The following is a 19,661-nucleotide window of genomic DNA, read 5'->3' as shown; positions in this document are numbered from 1 at the left end:
ATATATATATATATATATATATATATATATATATATATATATTTTTTTTTGTTTGTTTGTGGCACGGATGACATTCTGTAATTTGTTTTGAATGGTTCTTCACTCTATATTGTGTTTCAGACAAAAAAAAATGATTGATTGTTACAAGTCCAAAGTTGAAGATTTTGTTATTTTTGTTGTTGGCTTTCAATTGTTATTAGCTTGTTGCAGAATAAGTTTTTTTTTTTAATGGTAAATAAATACCTAATAATGCAGTGTATATAGTATTATGTTTTTATTTATAGAATAAAGCTCATATTTACTTTACTAACATGCCTTATTAGTTACATGAGAGACTCTAATTGTTTTTTAATATTTATATAAATAAATATATACTTCAAAATGTTTTTAAAAAATGTATTATATTTTATATATTTGATGCTTCTAAAAGTTTTCATACATATATATCATAATATAAAAAGGGAATTCATCTTTTTGTGTATATTTTTTTTAAAAAAATTAATTTTTTAAATATATATTTTTTAAATTAAAACAATTATTTTATTAATTAATATTACCTTCTAAATGGTGATTTATCTATAACTATATATAAAGGGGATTCCCTCTTTTGTGTCCACATTTCATAATTCCAATTTTACCCTTTACAATTTAATTATTTATTAAAATTTTAAAAATTAACGGTTAATTTTACAAGTTTTTATAAAAATATTTATTTATCTCCTTTTTCTTTTTTCTCATACTATTCATCAACAATTATTTTTTTCATATTTTTTCCATACATTTCACTTTAATTTTTATAAATATACTTTTATTTTGTTCATTAACTTAATAACATTACAATATCATCAATTATAAATATAATTCGAAAAATGCGTACACGCAGGCGCGATAGCGCCTGTGTTTACACTAGTTTAAGTTTAACCATTTTCTTCAATTTGACAAACTATTTAAACTTTACCACTTTTTAAATTAAAAAAAATATCTACGAAATAAATAAAAATTAATTGTAATAAAATTATAAAAGTTATTTATATTTAATTTGATTGTAATAATAATAATAATAATAATAATAATAATATTTCATTAGTAACCAATTTTAGTGATCAAAAATTGTTAGTCACTGTAATGACTAATTTAGATACCAATTTACAAAGTAAAAAATTATTGGTTGCTAAAATAGTTACTAATGTGAATAAAAAAATATAATTGGTAACTAAATTAGTTTTTAAAATTAGTTATCATGATTTTGGCTACCAAAGAAAATTAGTCACTAAAAATTAGCTACATAGGTTTTGGCTACTAAAATGACTTAGTTACTAAATTGACCTCTAATTAATTAATGACCAATTATAATTTTTTATTTATAATAGTGATTATTTTAGTAACCAATAATTTTGGATTTTGTAAATTAATATTTAAATTTGTCACTATAGTAACTAATAACTTTTGGTCACTAAAATGGGTTACTAATGAACCATTTTCTTGATATGGATACAGGTACGGGGCAAATATTTATCCAGCGAGTAGGGTACGGGGGAGCTACTACCCATACCCTACCCGCCCCGTTGACATCCCTAGGTACATACCTAGGGATGGCAAAAATACTCGTGCCCGCAGATATCTACAGATAAAATCTGCGGCGAATAGTTAGTACCCGCAGGTAGCGGGTATTTTAATACCCGCTTATAAACGGGTCGGGTACGGGTATCATACTATCCGTACCCGCGGGTACCTGTTATCCGCAACAAAATAAAAATAAAAATTAATTTATATTTTATTAAGTTAAATTTAATTAAAATTAATATTAACAGTATATTTTATTATGTCAAATTTAATTATAATTATAATTTAATTTAATTTATATTTTATTTTTATAATTTTATATTAAAAAATTTATAAAATATATATTTTTTAAAATATTTGCGGATATCGGGTATCCACGGGTATTTGCGAGTATTTTTTAAATGGATACCCGACATGTAAACGGGCGCGTAGCGGGCAGATTTTTTTTTAGTGGGTCGGGTTGCGGGTAGGCACTATCCATACCCGACCCCTTGCCATCCCTATACATACCCGTTGGATGAATAAAAAAAAGATTGATTAGTAAATTGTAAAAAAATGTACGAAAAGTAATACGCAACTCCAAACTTATTTATTTATTATGCCCCAAATATTTACCTATTTGGTTTGTCTTATTTATTTCTTCAAACCAGTCACCTAGTGCAAGAAATAACGATTGATTTTAGTGAATTGTAATCAAATTTGTGGTACATAAGAAATACATCCCTTTAAAAAGTAACAAGCAGCTTCCACATATTTATTCATTGTGCCCTACTTATTTGCATATCTAGGTTGACCTATATTTGATTACAGGTCACTAAAATCAACCCATAGAGTGCATTATGGAGGTGCCCCACTTATTTTCCTATCTTGTGGTGCCTTTTTTCTTCTTTAAGTCAGTCACCTAGTGCAAGCAATAAGGGTTGATTTTTCTAACTTATAATCAAATTTGTGGTACATAAGAGGTACATACCAGTTGGATGATAAAAAAAATTGATTAGTGAATTTGAAAAAATTGTACGAAAAGTAATACGCAACTCCACACTTATTTATTTATTATGCCCCAAATATTTGTCTATCTGGTTTCCTATTTATTTCTTCAAGTCAGTCACTTAGTGCAAAAAATAAGGGTTGATTTTAGTGAATTGTAATGAAATTTTTGGTACATAAGAAATACATCCCTTTAGATGAAAAAAAAAGATTGATTAGTAAATTTAAAAAAATTGTACGAAAAGTAACAAGCAGCTTGCACACATATATTCATTGTGCCCGACTTATTTGCATATCTAGGTTGGCCTATATTTGATTAAAAGTCCCTAAAATCAACCCATAAAGTGTATTATAGAGGTGCCACAGTTATTTTCCTATCTGGTGGTGCCTATTTTTTTTTAAGTCGGTCACCTAGTGCATGCAATAAGATCTGATTTTTGTAACTTATAATCAAATTCGTAGTACATAAGAGGTATATACCAGTTGGAGATAAAAAAAAGATTCATTAGTATAAAATACATCAAAATAATGAAAATCAATTATCATAAACTCCAAAACAAAGATCCCACCAGTCAAAACGAAGAATCACACGTCTAGGATCAACTATCAAAATTTTAGCTCAATCCAACGGTGAATGAAGTGAGAATCTTCATTCTACAAAGAGGATGTAGTGTAGAAAAAATGGGTGGCTCCCGTCGCCAGAAAGTGGCGGCTTGCACCACACGTGCAGTGGCTTCTATTTTGGGTTTCCAAAACTGGTGCCCAACGCCTAATCAATGCAGTCAAACGCCATGACAAATCACATAAACTCCTCCTTAAGCTTGATTTGTGAAATTTGACATTCCTTGAGTCAATCCTTAGTTAAAAACATCTCTATGATGATAGATTTCATGATTTTAGGCTCAACAAATGTCGAATTACTCAAATTGAAGCCTTACATAGAGAATTTTTTTAGCTTAGTCAAAGTCACATACACAATCTACAAATAATTGTCAATCTAACCGAACAGAATACATCTAGTCATACTCACACCACATCAAATCCATAAATATAAGCAAAGTACTAAAAATCACATCCCATAAAACACAAAATTTAAGCTAGATTCCCTTATCTATTAAAACTGCTCAACAAGCTTTAATACACCCAAAACACCTTTAACTTCATAGGATTCTCTATCTATACCTAGGAACAACACTAGAATAGTAAGGACATATCGTTATGATCACTGACCAATAAAGACTCAAATTGATGATTTAAAGTACATGCAAGCATGAAAAACCCACATATAAGACGAAACAAATTGGGCAGCAGAGAAAGACAAAAAACTTGACTTACACGATTGAAGAAACTAATCAGTCTAAAACAAAGAGCTCGCCACGAGAATCACTCCTACATTCTCAGTCTCAGATCTTCAATGAGATAAGCAGAGAACGATAACTTCTAGAGAGAAATTAGAGAACTCTATAAAAGTGGTTTATAGAGAGATGATATGTTTTGAAATAATAAAATTCGTTTATAGCAACATTATTTATACTAAAATATTTTAATATTAAAATAATATAGTCTCATTATTTTTAAACCATTATCACTTCTAAAATATCATTTTCTATAACTTTACAAAATTCACATTAATATCTTTGAAAGTATTATATGTTAAAATTTGATTAATCTTTTATTTTGGAACCTCTATTTTGCTTTTCTCTTCACATTCCTTCACTTCTCTCAGCCTCCCACCACCTCCATCCACATTCTCATCACCTTCCTTTATCTTTCTCCCAAATGTGGTCAAAAAATAAATTTGGGATTCTAAGGTATCACCGAGTGTAATTATGAAAACAAAATTGATATTTTAAAGTTTTTCACTTTGTTTTGTTGTTCTCTGGTGAGAATCTTGTTTTTGAAATTACATAAGTAGGGTAACTCATTCGATGCCATGGTATTTTATTTTTCTTAAAAATAATGCAAATTAAATATTCAATGAAAGATGGAGAGAGACGAAGAAAGACGGTGGAAGGTGAAAGGAAATGAAAGAAGTGGAGGGAGGAAAAACAAAAATTCCATTATAAGAGATGAATAATTTTTTTTTATATGTGACAATTTTAAATAGTATCACCATTGATTTAACGGACCACAAAACTTAATGCTAAACATTGATTTTTATTTATTTTTCATTCTTTTAAAAAATCAATTTACTATTTAAATTAATATATTATTGTTCTTATATTTTGTAATTTTATCTATTTAAAAAAATCTAATTATTGCTTGAATTGATACACAGTTGCTATTTTTTTAACATAAAAATAGTTGTTGTTTAAGTTTTTATTTTAAAAAAATCAATTATTACTTGAATTAGTATATAATTGAAACAGCATTAATTGTTTTTGTTATTTTTTATAAAAAAATAGTTGTTGTTTAAAGATTTTGTAAATTTTATATCTTAAAATAATTATATTAATATTTAAATTAATATACACCTGTTATTTTATATTTTATTTTTTATATACAAGAATGAAATCACTTTTATGTTGAAAGGGGAGTTACTTTAACTCATATGAAGATAGTTTTGATGATGTCCAAGTCCACACATCATGTGTATTATTAGTTTAGAATTAGTCCTGTTTTGTAGATTGTGCATTAGGGTATTAGAGCAAAAATATCATATGTAAAACAAGCTTGCATTGAGTTATATTAACTATCAAACTCTTGCTTATGCATTCATAAATCGATTAGCTATTTAACTAATAGATTAGTTGAGGGTACTACACTAAGGCAGTTACAACACACTCACGATAATTTATTAGGTAAATTCCTAATCCATTAATGACTGCAGAGAACTCTGTATAAAACTAGTCTTTGAAATCAGTTTTGAGTGTGTGAAAAATTACAGAATTCCTGAGAAACATTATGAGAAACTGTCCTTTGAGATTTACAGAGTTCCTAAACATTCTTGAAAGATCATTCAAGTAAAGATTCAAGGAGATTGATGGTGGATTCAACCGTGATGGGTAAAGCTTGGATCTAGTAGCAAATTGACAAATCTGCACAACAATAGGTGTATTTGTTTCTTGATTCTTTCTTATTGTATTTCTGTTCATAGTTGATTCACTGAGTAAAGTGAAGGTCTAGGTGCAATTGTGTGAATGCATTGCTCCTAGGGTGAGTTCTTGATTTGTAGACCAAACTCCTTAGTCTTTAGGGTCTTGAATTATATAGATGCTCTGTAATTCTTGGATCTCTATTGAGTTAGTGGAATCCTCCTAAGTGGGTTTACTTAGGAGAAGACTGGACGTAAATTCATCTTGAATCGAACCAGTATAAACTGTTGTGTTCTTTGTTTCTCTCTTCTCTTACAATCTTTCTTGATTGTTTTACGCAGTCCATTAACACAGAACTGTAAAATTGATTAATTGGGTCATAAGACTTAAAATACTTTCAAGATTCAAGTTAACTAAGTAAAAAACTTAATAATCAGTTCAAATCCCTTTCTTGGTTAAGATTGTTAGACAGATCTGTTTTGACATTTTAAAATTAATATATGACTATTCTTATATTTTCTTAATTTTGTATACATTTTTTTTATTTAAGGATTTATCTATATATACATATGTGATATTTTTAATATTTTTTATGTTTTTTTACTTAAAAATATCTTATATTTTATTTATAATGTATCTTGTAATAAGGTTTTACTCACCATTTAAACATCTCATTTATCATATATTTTGTAATAGGATTTGATTCACAGTTGAAAACATCGTAAACTATTTGGTATTTGAATCTGGATTAACGTGCCTGGAGATTATGACCGCAGATTTTGCTCTTGTGCAGTTTATCAACATCCAGCTATTACATTAAGAAACAGAGTATTCTAAGTTGTTTTCGATTCCTCTTTTTCTCGTTTCCATCAGAGTTCAAATCTTAATTTTTTATCATCTAAAATTAAAAACATAAAAAATATGAGAAAATAAATAAAATTCCTAAATAATTTACAAAATAATGCAAATAATATATCGTACTTTAATACTGTCAAATTAATTTCTAAATGCTTTTAAAAAGGTATTTTTCTTAATAGTAAACTGAGTTAAAATCTGAAAAAATAGCTTAAATCTTTTTAAAAGAATAGTATTTATAGATAATCCAAAAGATTGTTAACATCGATCATACCAGTAGCTTTAAATTCTCAATATTTACAATTGAGTATGGCAATTCACACCTTGCACTTCTTGCAGAGATTTCTTAGATGACATAAATTAACCATGTTCTTCAGTAAACCTGTAAGACTTACTTTTACATATCACGAAGTCTTAGCTTCGAAATATTTCCGTAATAACCCAGTATCCCTTCCAAATCAGTTCTGGAACTAGAATGAATCCTCTCATGTAAGAAAAAACCTCGATAATCATGTGTTAAAAATCTAATGCTTTCTCACTTTTATTGTAAGAACATACTATATTGATAGAACTAATAAAAAAACTATGATCTCATGCAGTGGCAACGTCACACGAGAAGATATATTCACAGGTTCAGGAGTTCCAAATGCTATCCAGTTTCCTAATTTCTTGGTGCAACGGATTAAGCTTGTGGCAATTATTAGCCACCATATCCTCACAATATAGTCCATGTTCAAATCTAATGGATTTGGAGATGAATCTGAAACTAAAAGGGTACCATTCAAAAGCCTGACTTTATATTGCTACAGATAAAGAGGGATACTTTTTTTTTTAGATTCCTCAATATTCCTAAGTTAGGAACAGAAATCGTCTCTAGTCCGAGTCTTTTCAGTTTGGATACAGCGCCTAGTAGTTTTTACGAAGAGAACTTATATTTATTCTGGAAAGTACAAGTAATTGAGATTGGGGTGGTTGAATGTGTTACCATATTTCATCAGCAAAGGAAAAATCAACTCATTTGAGCTATTAGTAGAAAAGTGTGAATATGAAATCACACATTCAATAAAAAAATTTAATGTCTTTAACTTAAGTTTTTTTTCGGAATATGGTATAAAGTTCACTCTTGTATGATTCTGGGTAACAGTGGTGTTTTTTGATGGTCTGGGTCACTTGAACTTATCATGTTAAGTGAGAAAGGAGAAGAATCCTTACGAAGAGAAATTATCCCGCAGCATAAAAATGTACGGTCACCATGAGATACAGTAAATGCGAATTTATTACATAATTAGGCTTTAGATTCACTCCAAGATGTTTGGTCATTTTGGTCTATTTCATATGAAACTAATTGCTAGAGCTATCATGCTATGGAGTTATTTGTTCTACTGTATACGTAACTTTGCCTAATTTTTTGTTCATGTCCATTACTTTCAAGCCGTCTTCATCAAATTTATATAACTCTTCCTATATATAAAAAGCAGCAAGAAAAGGAATTCTTTGGCCTTGAGGAAATTACCCTAGGTCCGTGAAGCACTTCTTGAGGGATTTTCCAAATCATCCAAGAGTGACAATTCACCATCTTTTGCCACGGCTCAGTAGCAAGTGGTTAATCCGTGCATTATCAAAGAACCGGCATAATTCAGAGCAGGCAAATATAGTAAACAAAGGTCAAAACACAAAAATTAAATAGTCTCTACGACATTCTTCAACGTAGGCACTTGTGGATGACCAAATATTTTCCTTGAAGTTACCTGATGAAAGCAAAGGGACTTGTCAGCCTAAAGCATTTGATCTTGTCTCGTACCAAACACAGATAATGTTTTACTGAAAGAATATACAGGTCAAACCAAAACGCTTCTCTAATCTTAAAGCATTATCTGCAAAGAATAGGAAGTTCTTAGGATAAGTTCTAATTGAGGTAAAGATACATACAGATACAATAAGCTTGGCCTCTGCTTTTAAGCTGCTGTACACTTGATAAATAGGAATTCAATCACCTCATTGCGTGCTGCTATTTTCCTCTCACTGGTAAAACTTCCCAAATATACTTAAATACCATGTGATGTTCGAGAATTTCCAATGTTCTAGAAAGAGTTTATGAAAGCACTGAATATGGAAAAACAGAAAGACTTTCTTAAAGGGCATAGACTTCCTATTACAGAAAGAATTAGTTATGCCAACCTCACCGAATCATACCCTTCATTTGTTCAACAGATCTTTGTACTCAAAGTTGTTTCATGGTCCGATTCACCTATACAAGGCAACAAAAGGAAGGACGTAACGTCCGGAGAAGCTCCATCCTCAACTTGCTCAACAATCATTATCCATGAGCAAGTTGAAGATGGAGGTTTTCAGGAACGCAACAAGCACATTAGATCGGTATTCCAACACATTCAAGTTTCATCCCAAAATTCTCCGTGTGCCAACGGATAGACCAAGAACGAAGTTGTGTGGTCTATCCCATGGTAACAACCTGTGCCTTTCTTCCTCTACTAAACCAAACAATGTGCAGGTTATCGTCGGCACAGAAACTGATCAGCAATGATGCATCAAATTGAGAGTTTAGAAAACGAAAACAAAAGTTATATATAACGTTACGCAAAGACGAGACTGAAAAACGAAACAGAAAGCAAAAGAAAAACAGATAGAAGAAGCTTCACAGAATCAATGATGCAATTAAGACCTTTCTTTATCCTTCAAATTTTTGAGCAGCAACGTAGAGTGGATAGCAATTGAGAAGATTAAAATCGTTGGAGAGCGAATCATGGTATATATAGGGCATGGTTTTGACCTTATCGGTTTCCTGTCAGTTTCTAGGAACTTACTCGGTCCTAATGATTTATATATTTATTTAACGATCCAAGAATTACGTGGACTTTTTCAACGGGGAGAGAAATTACTGCAGAAATGTCAATGTGAATACAGACATTTATATCATCATTTACTATGTAATCATTTCTAAATTGAGAAACAAAGTTGTCCAAGTCTGACTTTGAACCTATTAAATGACAAGCTACGAATGTGAACGGTTTAAGCTTTATTATTAAACAGGTCTTGAGCGATTTATTCCTTCCCTAAAGGGCGGGTGCCGTGCTTGTGAGGCGCACACGTTGTTGGATGTAGCAGTACTGGTGTAATAATCTACTTTCTGGTAGTTTGACAGGGGTATTTCACGTATTATAATTTTTTCTACTGATTTTTGAAAAAAACATATTTTGACAAATTTTTATTACATCATAGTCATTTTTTAAATAATTTTTAATTATAGAAAAAAAAAGGAGAAGAGTAGTCTGTTAGCAGCGAGTGAAACAAAATGTCCAAAAAATCTGTTTTTTTTTTAAACAATGATTCTGATACCATGTTTGATTAAGAAGTGAATTTTAAGTCTAACTCAACACCACAAAACCGGACTTGTAAGATAAGATTTGCACCACACTTATATACTATAAAATTGTCTCTAACCAATGTGGGACTTCCAACAATTTTATTAAGGTTCGACCATTGTGTAGTCTTAAATTTTTACACAAAAATTATTAAATATTAACTAAATTTAGAGATAAAAGATAATAGTCTTTATAACGACCAAGTTAGTTACTATTTAATAAACTAAAAATTATTTATATCAGAAATAGTATATACTATTAATAAATATTTATAATTATTTGTGAATTATAATTTAAATTAGTCTCTAATATAAAAATTTTAGTTACTTACAAATATTGACCCAAAATTAGTCTCTAATATCTATCAATAATTTTTAGTTTATAAAATAATGTTTGTTCTAGTACATCTAATGGTTTTACATTGTTTAAGAGTCAAGCACAATGACAGTTTGTATAGACCTTCGTCCTTCTCCTTCAATGTGTCTTTTATTGACTAATCATCTTTTTTAAGTTTTGTGGTTATTTAATTATCTTCTTGTTGTGTTAAGTTCCTCTGTAGGATTAACATGTGATTATCTTGTTTCTTTTAGAGTGATAGGAGTTGATGTCGAGCGATGGTTAAGGGAATTCATTCTTTGTGCATGGTCAGATTAAAGGGTAAAATTTTAAAAAATTATACGAAAAGTAATATGCAGCTCCACACTTATTTATTTATTATGCCCCAAATATTTGCCTATCTGATTTTTCCTATTTATTTCTTCAAGTCAGCCACCTACTACAAAAAATAAGGGTTGATTTTAGTGAGTTGTAATCAAATTTGTGTTACATAAGAAATATATCTCTTTAAATGATAAAAAAAAGATTAATTAGTAAATTTTAAAAAATTGTACGAAAAATAATAAGTAGCTCTCACATATTTGTTTATTCTGCTCCACTTATTTGTATATCTAGTTTGGTCTATATTTGATTACAAGTCACTACTAAAATCAACCCATAGAGTGCATTATGGAGGTGCCAGGCTTTTTTTCCTATTTGGTGGTGCCTATTTTTTTCTTCAAAATAGTCACCTAGTGCAAGCAGTAAGGGACTTATAATCAAATTCGTGGTACAAAAGAGGTACATACTAGTTGGATGATAATAAAAAAAAAGATTGATTAATAAATTTTAAAAAATTGTACGAAAAGTAATACACAACTTCACACTTATTTATTTATTATGCCCAAAATATTAAATATTTGTCTATCTGGTTTGTCCTATTTATTTCTTCAACCTAGTCAGCCACCTAGTGCAAGAAATAAGGGTTAATTTTAATGACTTGTAATTAATTTGTAGTACATAAGAAATATTAGATGATAAAAAAAGATTGATTAGTAAATTTTAAAAATTTTTATGAAAAGTAACAAGCATATCCCACATATTTGTTCATTGTGCCCCACTTGTTTTTCTATCTGGTGGTGCCTATTTTTTTCTTCAAGCCAGCCACCTAGTGCAAGCAATAAGGATTGATTTTTCTAACTTATAATCAAAGTCGTGTAGTACATAAGAGCTACATATCAGTTGGATGATAAAAAAAGATTGATTAGTAAATTTTAAATAATTGTATCAAAAGTAATACGCAACTCCACACTTGTTTATTTATTATTCCCCAAATATTTTCTATCTGGTTTGTCCTATTTATTTCTTCAAGCCAACAACCTAATGCAAGAAATAATGGTTGATTTTAGTGAGTTGTAATTAAATTTGTGTTACATAAGAAATACATCCGTTTAGATGATAAAAAAAAAAGATTGATTAGTAAATTTTAAAAAATTATATGAAAATTAACAAGCATATCCCACATATTTGTTCATTGTGCTCCACTTATTTGCATATCTAGTTTGACCTATATTTGATTACACGTCACTAAAATCAACCCATAGAGTGCAATAGAGTGCATTATGGAGGTGCCACACTTATTTTCCTATTTGGTGGTGCCTATTTTATTCTTCAAGTCAGCCACCTAGTGCAAGCAATAAGGGTTCTAACTTATAATCAAATTCGTGGTACATAAGAGGTACATACCAGTTGGATGATAAAAAACATTGATTAGTAAATTTTAAAAAATTGTACGAAAAGTAACACACAGCTCCACACTTATTTATTTATTGTGCCCCAAATATTAAATTAAATATTTGAGTATCAGGTTTTTCCTATTTATTTCTTCAAGTTAGCCACCTAGTGCAAGAAATAGGGGTTGATTTTAGTGACTTGTAATCAAATTTGGGGTACATAAGAAATACATCCCTTTAGATGATAAAGAAAAGATTGATTAGAAAATTTTAAAAAATTGTACAAAAAGTAACAAGCAGCTCCCACATATTTGTTCATTGTGCCCCACTTATTTGCATATCTAGTTTGGCCTATTTTTAATTACAAGTCACTAAAATGAACCCATAGAGTGCATTATGGAGGTGCCACACTTATTTTCCTATTTGGTGGTGCCTATTTTTTTCTTCAAACCAACTGCCGAGTGCAAGCAATAAGGGTTGATTTTTCTAACTTATAATCAAATTCGTGGTACCTAAGATATTATTTGGATGATAACAAAAGATTGATTAGAAAATTTTAAAAAAATTAGACGAAAAATAATAGGCAGCTCCACACTTATTTATTTATTATGCCCTAAATATTTGGCAATCCGGTTTGTCCTATTTATTTCTTCAAGCCAAACACCTAGTGCAAGAAATAAGGGTTGATTTTAGCGACTTGTAATCAAATTTGGGGTATATAAGAAATACATCTCTTTAGATGATAAAAAAAAAAGATTGATTAGAAAATTTTAAAAAATTGTACGAAAAGTAACAAACAGCTCCCACATATTTGTTCATTGTGCACCACTTATTTGCATATCTAGTTTGGCCTATATTTGATTACAAGTCACTAAAATCAACGCATAGAGTGCATTATGGAGGTACGACACTTACTTTCCTATTTGGATGTCCTATTTTTTTCTTCAAGCCAACTACCGAGTGCAAGCAATAATGGTTGATTTTTCTAACTTATAATCAAATTCGTGGTACATAAGATGTAAATATCATTTGAATTAATTAGTAAATTTTAAAAAATTGTATGAAAAGTAATATGCGGCTCCACACTTATTTATTTATTATGCCTTAAATATTAACTTTTTGCCTCTGGTTTGTCCTATTTATTTTTTTCAAGTCAGCCACCTAATGTAAAAAATAAGGGTTGATTTTAGTGACTTCTAATTATATTTGCGGTACATAAGAAATACATCTCTTTGGATGATAAAACAAAAAGATTGATTAGAAAATTTTCAAAAATTGTACGAAAAGTAACAGGCAGCTCCCACATATTTGTTCATTGTGCCCCACCTATTTGCATATCTACTTTGGGCTATATTTTATTACAAGTCACTAAAATCAACCAACAGAGTGAATTATGGATGTGCCCCACTTATTTTCCTATCTAGTGGTCCCTAGTTTTTTTCTTCAAACCAGCCACCTAGTGCATGAAATAAGGGTTGGTTTTTGTAACTTATAATCAAGTTCGTGGAACATAAGAGGTACTTGTTAGTTGGGCGATAAAAAATGGATTGATTAATTAATTAAATTTTACAACATTGTACGAAAAGTAATACGTAGCTCTACACTTATTTATTCATTATGCTCTAAATATTTGCCTATCTAGTTTGTCCTATTTATTTCTTCAAGCTAGTCACCAAGTACAAGAAATAAAGGTTGATTTTAGTGAGTTGGAATCAAATTTGTGTTACATGAGAAATACATCCTTTTAGATGATAAAAAAAGATTGATTAGTACATTTTAAAAAATTGTATGAAAAGTAACAAGCAGCTCCCACATATTTGTTCATTGTGTCCCACTTATTTGCATATCTACTTTGGCCTATATTTGATTACAAGTCACTAAAATCAACCAATAGAGTGCATTATGGAGGTCCCGCACTTATTTTCCTATCCGGTGGTGCCTATTTTTTTGTTCAAGCCAATTGCCGAGTGCAAACAATAAGGGCTAATTTTTCTAACTTATAATCAAATTCATGGTACATAAGAGGTAGATATCATTTGGATGATAAAAAAATATTGATTAGTAAATTTTAAAAATTTTTACGAAAAGTAATACGCGGTTCCACCCTTATTTATTTATTATGCCCTAAATATTAAATATTTGTCTATCTGGTTTGTCCTATTTATTTCTTCAAGTCAACCACCTAGTGCAAGAAATAAGGGTTGATTTTGGTGACTTGTAATTAAATTTGTGTAGATAAGAAATACATCTCTTTATATGATAAAAGAAAAAGATTGATTAGTAAATTTTAAAAAATTGTACGAGAAATAATAAGCACCTCCCACATATTTTTTTTATTGTGCTCCACTTATTTGCATATCTAGTTTGGCCTATATTTGCATACAAGTCAATAAAATCAACCCATAGAGTGCATTATGGAAGTGTCACACTTATTTTCCTATTTGGTGGTGCATATTTTTTTTTCTTCAAGCTAGCCACTTGGTGCAAACAATAAGAGTTGATTTTTCTAACTTATAATCAAATTCGTGGTACACACCAGTTGGATGATAAAAAAGATTGATTAGTAAATTTTAAAAAATTGTACGAAAAGTAACACAGCTCCACACTTATTTATTTATTATGCTCCAAATATTAAATATTTGCCTATCTGGTTTTTCCTATTTATTTCTTCAAGCCAACCGCCTAGGGTACACTAGATTGCTCTAGATGGTTGGCTTGAAGTAAAAAATAGGCCAAACCAGATAGGAAAATAAGTGGAACAAATAAGAAATAAGTGAGAAGTTGCGTATCACTCTTCTTACAAAATTTTAAAATTTACTAATCAATCTTTTATTTATCATCCAAATCGATATACTTCTTATATACCCTAAATTTGATTCTAAGTTACAAAAATCAACCCTTATAAACAAATAAGAAATAAATGGGAAGCTGCAATTAATAAGGGTTGATTTTTGTAACTTATAATCAAATTTAGATGATAAAAAAGGATTGATTAGTAAATTTTAAAATTTGGTACGAAGAGTAATACGCAGCTTCCCACTTATTTCTTATTTGTTCCACTTATTTTCCTATCTGGTTTGGCATATTTTTTCCTCAAGCCAACCACCTAGAGTTGATTTTTGTAACCTATCATAATATTTTTGGGTATATAAGAAGTATATCCATTTGGATGATAAGAAAATGATTGATTAGTAAATTTTAATATTTTGTGCGAAAAGTAATACAGAGCTTCCCACTGATTTCTTATTTGTTTATTTTATTTGTCTATCTGGTTTGGCTTATTTTTTTCTTCAAGGCAGCCACCTAGTGCAATTAATAAGGGTTGTTTTTTGTAACTGATAATCAAATCTAGGGTATATAAGAAATATATCGATTTGGATGATAAATAAAAGATTGATTAGTAAATTTTAAAATTTTGTAAGAAGAGTGATACACAACTTCTTATTTGTTCCATTTATTTTCCTATCTGGTTTGGCCTATTTTTTTCTTAAAGTCAGTCACCCAAAGCAATCAATAACTGTTGTTGCTTTTTGTAACCTATCATAATATTTTGGGTATATAAGAAGTACACCCATTTGGATGATAAGAAGTGTTTTGATTAGTAAATTTTAATATTTTGTACGAAAAGTAATATGTAGCTTCTCACTTATTTCTTATTTTTTTACTATGCCCCACTTATTTTTCTATCTAGTTTGACCTATTTTTTTCTTCAAAGCAGCCACCTAGTGCAATTAGTAATGGTTGATTTTTGTAACTTATAATCAAATTTAGGGTATATAAAAAGTATATCGATTTGGATGATAAATAAAAGACTGATTAGTAAATTTTAAAATTTTGTACGAAGAAGGATACGTCGCTTCCCATTGATTTTTATTTGTTTCACTTATTTTCCTATCTGGTTTGGCCTATTTTTTTCTTCAAGCCAACCACCTAGAGTAATCAATAAGGTTTGCTTTTTGTAACCTATCATAAAATTTTGGATATATAAGAAATATACCCATTTGAATGATAAGAAAATGATTGATTTGTAAATTTTAATATTTTGTACGATTAGTAATACGCAACTTCCCACTTATTTCTTATTTGTTTATTATGTCCCACTTATTTGTCTATCTGGTTTGACATATTTTTTTCTTCAAGGCAGCCACCTAGTGCAATTAAAAAGGTTTGATTTTTGTAACTTATAATCAAATTTAGAGTATATAACAAGTATATCGATTTGTACGATAAATAAAAAATTGATTAGTAAATTTTAAATTTTTTTACGAAGAGTGATAGGTAGCTTCCCACTTATTTTGTATTTGTTCCACTAATTTTCCTATCTAGTTTGGCCTATTTTTGTCTTCAAGCCAGCCACCTAGAGCAATCACTAAGGGTTGTTTTTTGTAACCAATCATAATATTTTGGGTATATAAGAAGTATACCATTTGGATGATAAGAAAAATAATGATTAGTAAATTTTAATATTTTGTACGAAAAGTAATACGCAGCTTCCCACTTATTTCTTAATTGTTTATTATGCCAAACTTATTTTTCTATCCTTTTTGACTTATTTTTATCTTCAAGGCAGCCACCTAGTGCAATTAATAAAGGTTAATTTTTCTAACTTATAATCAAATTTGGGGTATATAAGAAATATATCGCTTTGGATGATAAATAAAAGATTGATTATTAAATTTTAAAATTTGTTACGAAGAGTGATACATAGCTTCCCATATATTTCTTATTTGTTCCACTTATTATGCTATCTCGTTTGGTTTGGCCAATTTTTATCTTCAAGTCAATCACTTAGAGCAATCAATAAAATTTTAGATATATAAGAAGTATATCCATTTGGATGATAAAAAAAATATTGATTAGTAAATTTTAATATTAGGTACGAAAAGTAATACGCAGCTTCCCACTTATTTCTTATTTATTTATTATGCCCCACTTATTTGTCTATCGGGGTTTGGCTTAATTTTTTCTTCAAGGCAGCCACCTAGTGCAATTAATAAGGGTTAATTTTTGTAACTTATAATCAAATTTAAGGTATATAAAGGAAGAGTAATACACAGCTTCCCACTTACTTCTTATTTATTCAACTTATTTTCCTATCTGGTTTGGCCTAGTTTTTCCTTCAAGCCAGTCACTTAGAGCAATGTTGCTTTTTGTAACCTATCATAATAATTTAGGTATATAAGAAGTATATCCATTTGGATGATAAGAAAAATGAAAAATGTTGATTAGTAGATTTTGATATCTTGTGCGAAAAGTAATACGTAGCTTCCCACTTATGTCTTATTTGTTTATTTTGCCCCACTTATTTTTCTATCTAGTTTGGCCTATTTTTTTCTTCAAAACAACCACGTAATGCAATTAATAAGGGTTGATTTTTGTAACTTATAAACAAATTCTAGGGTATTTAAGAAGTATATCGATTTGTATGATAAATAAAAGATTGATTAGTAGATTTTAAAATTTTGTATGAAGAGTGATTCGCAGCTTCTCACTTATTTCTTATTTGTTCCACTTATTTTCCTATCTGGTTTGACCTATTTTTATCTTCAAACCAGCCACCTAGAACAATAAATAAGGGTTGATTTTTGTAACCTATCATCATACTTTTGGGTATATAAGAAGTGTATCAATTTGGATGATAAGAAAATGATTGATTAGTAAATTTTAATATTTTGTACGAAAAGTAATACTCAGCTTTCCACCTATTTCTTATTTGTTTATTATGTTCCACTTATTTGCCTATCTAAGGTTTGATTTTTGTAACTTATAATAAAATTTAGGATATAAAAGAAGTATATCGATTTGTATGATAAATAAAATATTGATTAGTAAATTTTAAAATTTTTTACGAAGAGTGATACACAGCTTCCCACTAATTTCTTATTTGTTCCCCTTATTATGCTATCTCGATTGGTTTGGCTATTTTTTTTCTTCAAGCCAGCCACCCAGAGCAATCAATAAGGTTTCTTTTTGTAACCTATCATAATATTTTGGGTATATAGGAAGTATACCCATTTGGATGATAAAAAAAATATTGATTAGTAAATTTTAATATTTTGTACGAAAAGTAACACGCAACTTTCCACTTATTTCTTATTTTTTTTATTATGCCCCACATATATTTCTATGTGGTTTGGTCTATTTTTTTCTTCAAGGCAGCCACCTAGTGCAATTAATAAGCGTTGATTTTTGTAACTTATAATCAAATCTAAGGTATATAAACGAAGAGTGATACACACCTTCCCATTTACTTCTTATTTATTGCACTTATTTTCCTAACTGGTGTGGCCTATTTTCCTCTTCAAGCCAGTCACATAGAACAATCAATAAGGGTTGCTTTTAGTAACCTATCATAATATTTTGGGTATATAAGAAGTATACCCATTTGGATGATAAGAAAAATATTGATTAGTAAATTTTAATATTTTGTACAAAAAGTATTACGTAGCTCCCCACTTATTTCTTATTTGTTTATTATGTCCCACTTATTTTTCTATCTGGTTTGGTCTATTTTTTTTCTTCAAAGCAGCCACCTAGTGCAATTAATAAGGGTTGATTTTTGTAACTTATAATTAAATTAGGCTATATATAAAGTATATAAATTTGGATGATAAATAAAAGATTGATTAGTAAATTTTAAAATTTTGTACGAAGAGTGACACACAGCTTCCTATTTATTTTTATTTGTTCCACTTATTTTCCTATCTAGTTTGGCCTACTTTTGTCTTCAAGCCTAGAGCAATAAATAAGGGTTGAATTTTGTAACCTTTGATAAAATTTTGGGTATATAAGAAGAATACCCATTTGGATGATAAGAAAAGGATTGATTAGTAAATTTTAATATTTTGTACGAAAAGTAATACGCAACTTCCCACTTATTTCTTATTTGTTTATTATACCTCACTTATTTGTCTATTTGGTTTGGCATATTTTTTCCAAGGCAGCCACTAGTGCAATTAAAAATGTTTGAATTTTGTAACTTATAATCAAATTTAGGATATATAAGAAGTATATCGATTTGTATCATAAATAAAAAATTGATTAGTAAATTTTAAAATTTTGTACGATGAGTGATAGGCAGCTTCCCATTTATTCCTTATTTGTTCCACTTATTTTATTATCTAGTTTGACCTATTTTTTACTTCAAGCTAGCCACCTAGAGCAATCAATAAATGTTGCTTTTTGTAACCTATCATAATATTTTGGGTATATAAGAAGTATACCCATTTGGATGATAAGAAAAATATTGATTAGTAAATTTTAATATTTTGTACAAAAAATAATACACATCTTGCCACTTATTTCTTATTTTTTTATTATACTGCCCTTATTTTTCTATCTGTTTTGGCCTATTTTTTTCTTCAAGACAACCACCTAGTGCAATTAATAAGAGTTGATTTTTTTAACTTATAATCAAATTTAGGGTATATAAGAATTATATCGATTTGGATGATAAATAAAAGATTGATTAGTAAATTTTTAAAAATTTTACGAAAAGTAATACGCGGTTCCACACTTATTTATTTATTATGCCCCTAATATTAAATATTTGTCTATTTGGTTTGTCCTATCTATTTTTTCAAGTCAACCACCTAGTATAAGAAGTAAGGGTTGATTTTAGTGACTTGTAATTAAATTTGTTATACATAAGAAATACATCTCTTTAGATGATAAAACAAAAAGATTGATTAGTAAATTTTAAAAAATTGTACGAAAAATAATAAGGAGCTCCCACATATTTGTTCATTGTGCTCCACTTATTTGCATATATAGTTTGACCTATATTTGATTAA

The 19,661-nt window shown here is 29.1% G+C and overlaps 1 long non-coding RNA gene across 1 annotated transcript; it reads right to left on the bottom strand.

Annotated features, from left to right (window-relative positions):
- Positions 1-6,791: 6,791 nt before the first annotated feature.
- Positions 6,792-9,311, bottom strand: LOC146887928 (uncharacterized). The gene is made up of 2 exons (XR_014993594.1): positions 8,370-9,311; positions 6,792-8,188 (listed from the first exon to the last, which is right to left on the bottom strand). It is a non-coding gene; the product is annotated as an uncharacterized LOC146887928 (long non-coding RNA).
- Between the last annotated feature and the right edge of the window lie 10,350 nt (positions 9,312-19,661).

The sequence above is a fragment of the Vigna unguiculata genome, chromosome 3, assembly GCF_037176805.1.
Source record: "Vigna unguiculata cultivar grain cowpea cultivar isolate G323 ecotype 2 chromosome 3, ASM3717680v1, whole genome shotgun sequence".
Lineage (NCBI taxonomy): Eukaryota > Viridiplantae > Streptophyta > Magnoliopsida > Fabales > Fabaceae > Vigna > Vigna unguiculata.
The sequence above is the reverse complement of the archived record's forward strand: the minus strand, read 5'-3'. Positions and strand labels throughout refer to the sequence as shown.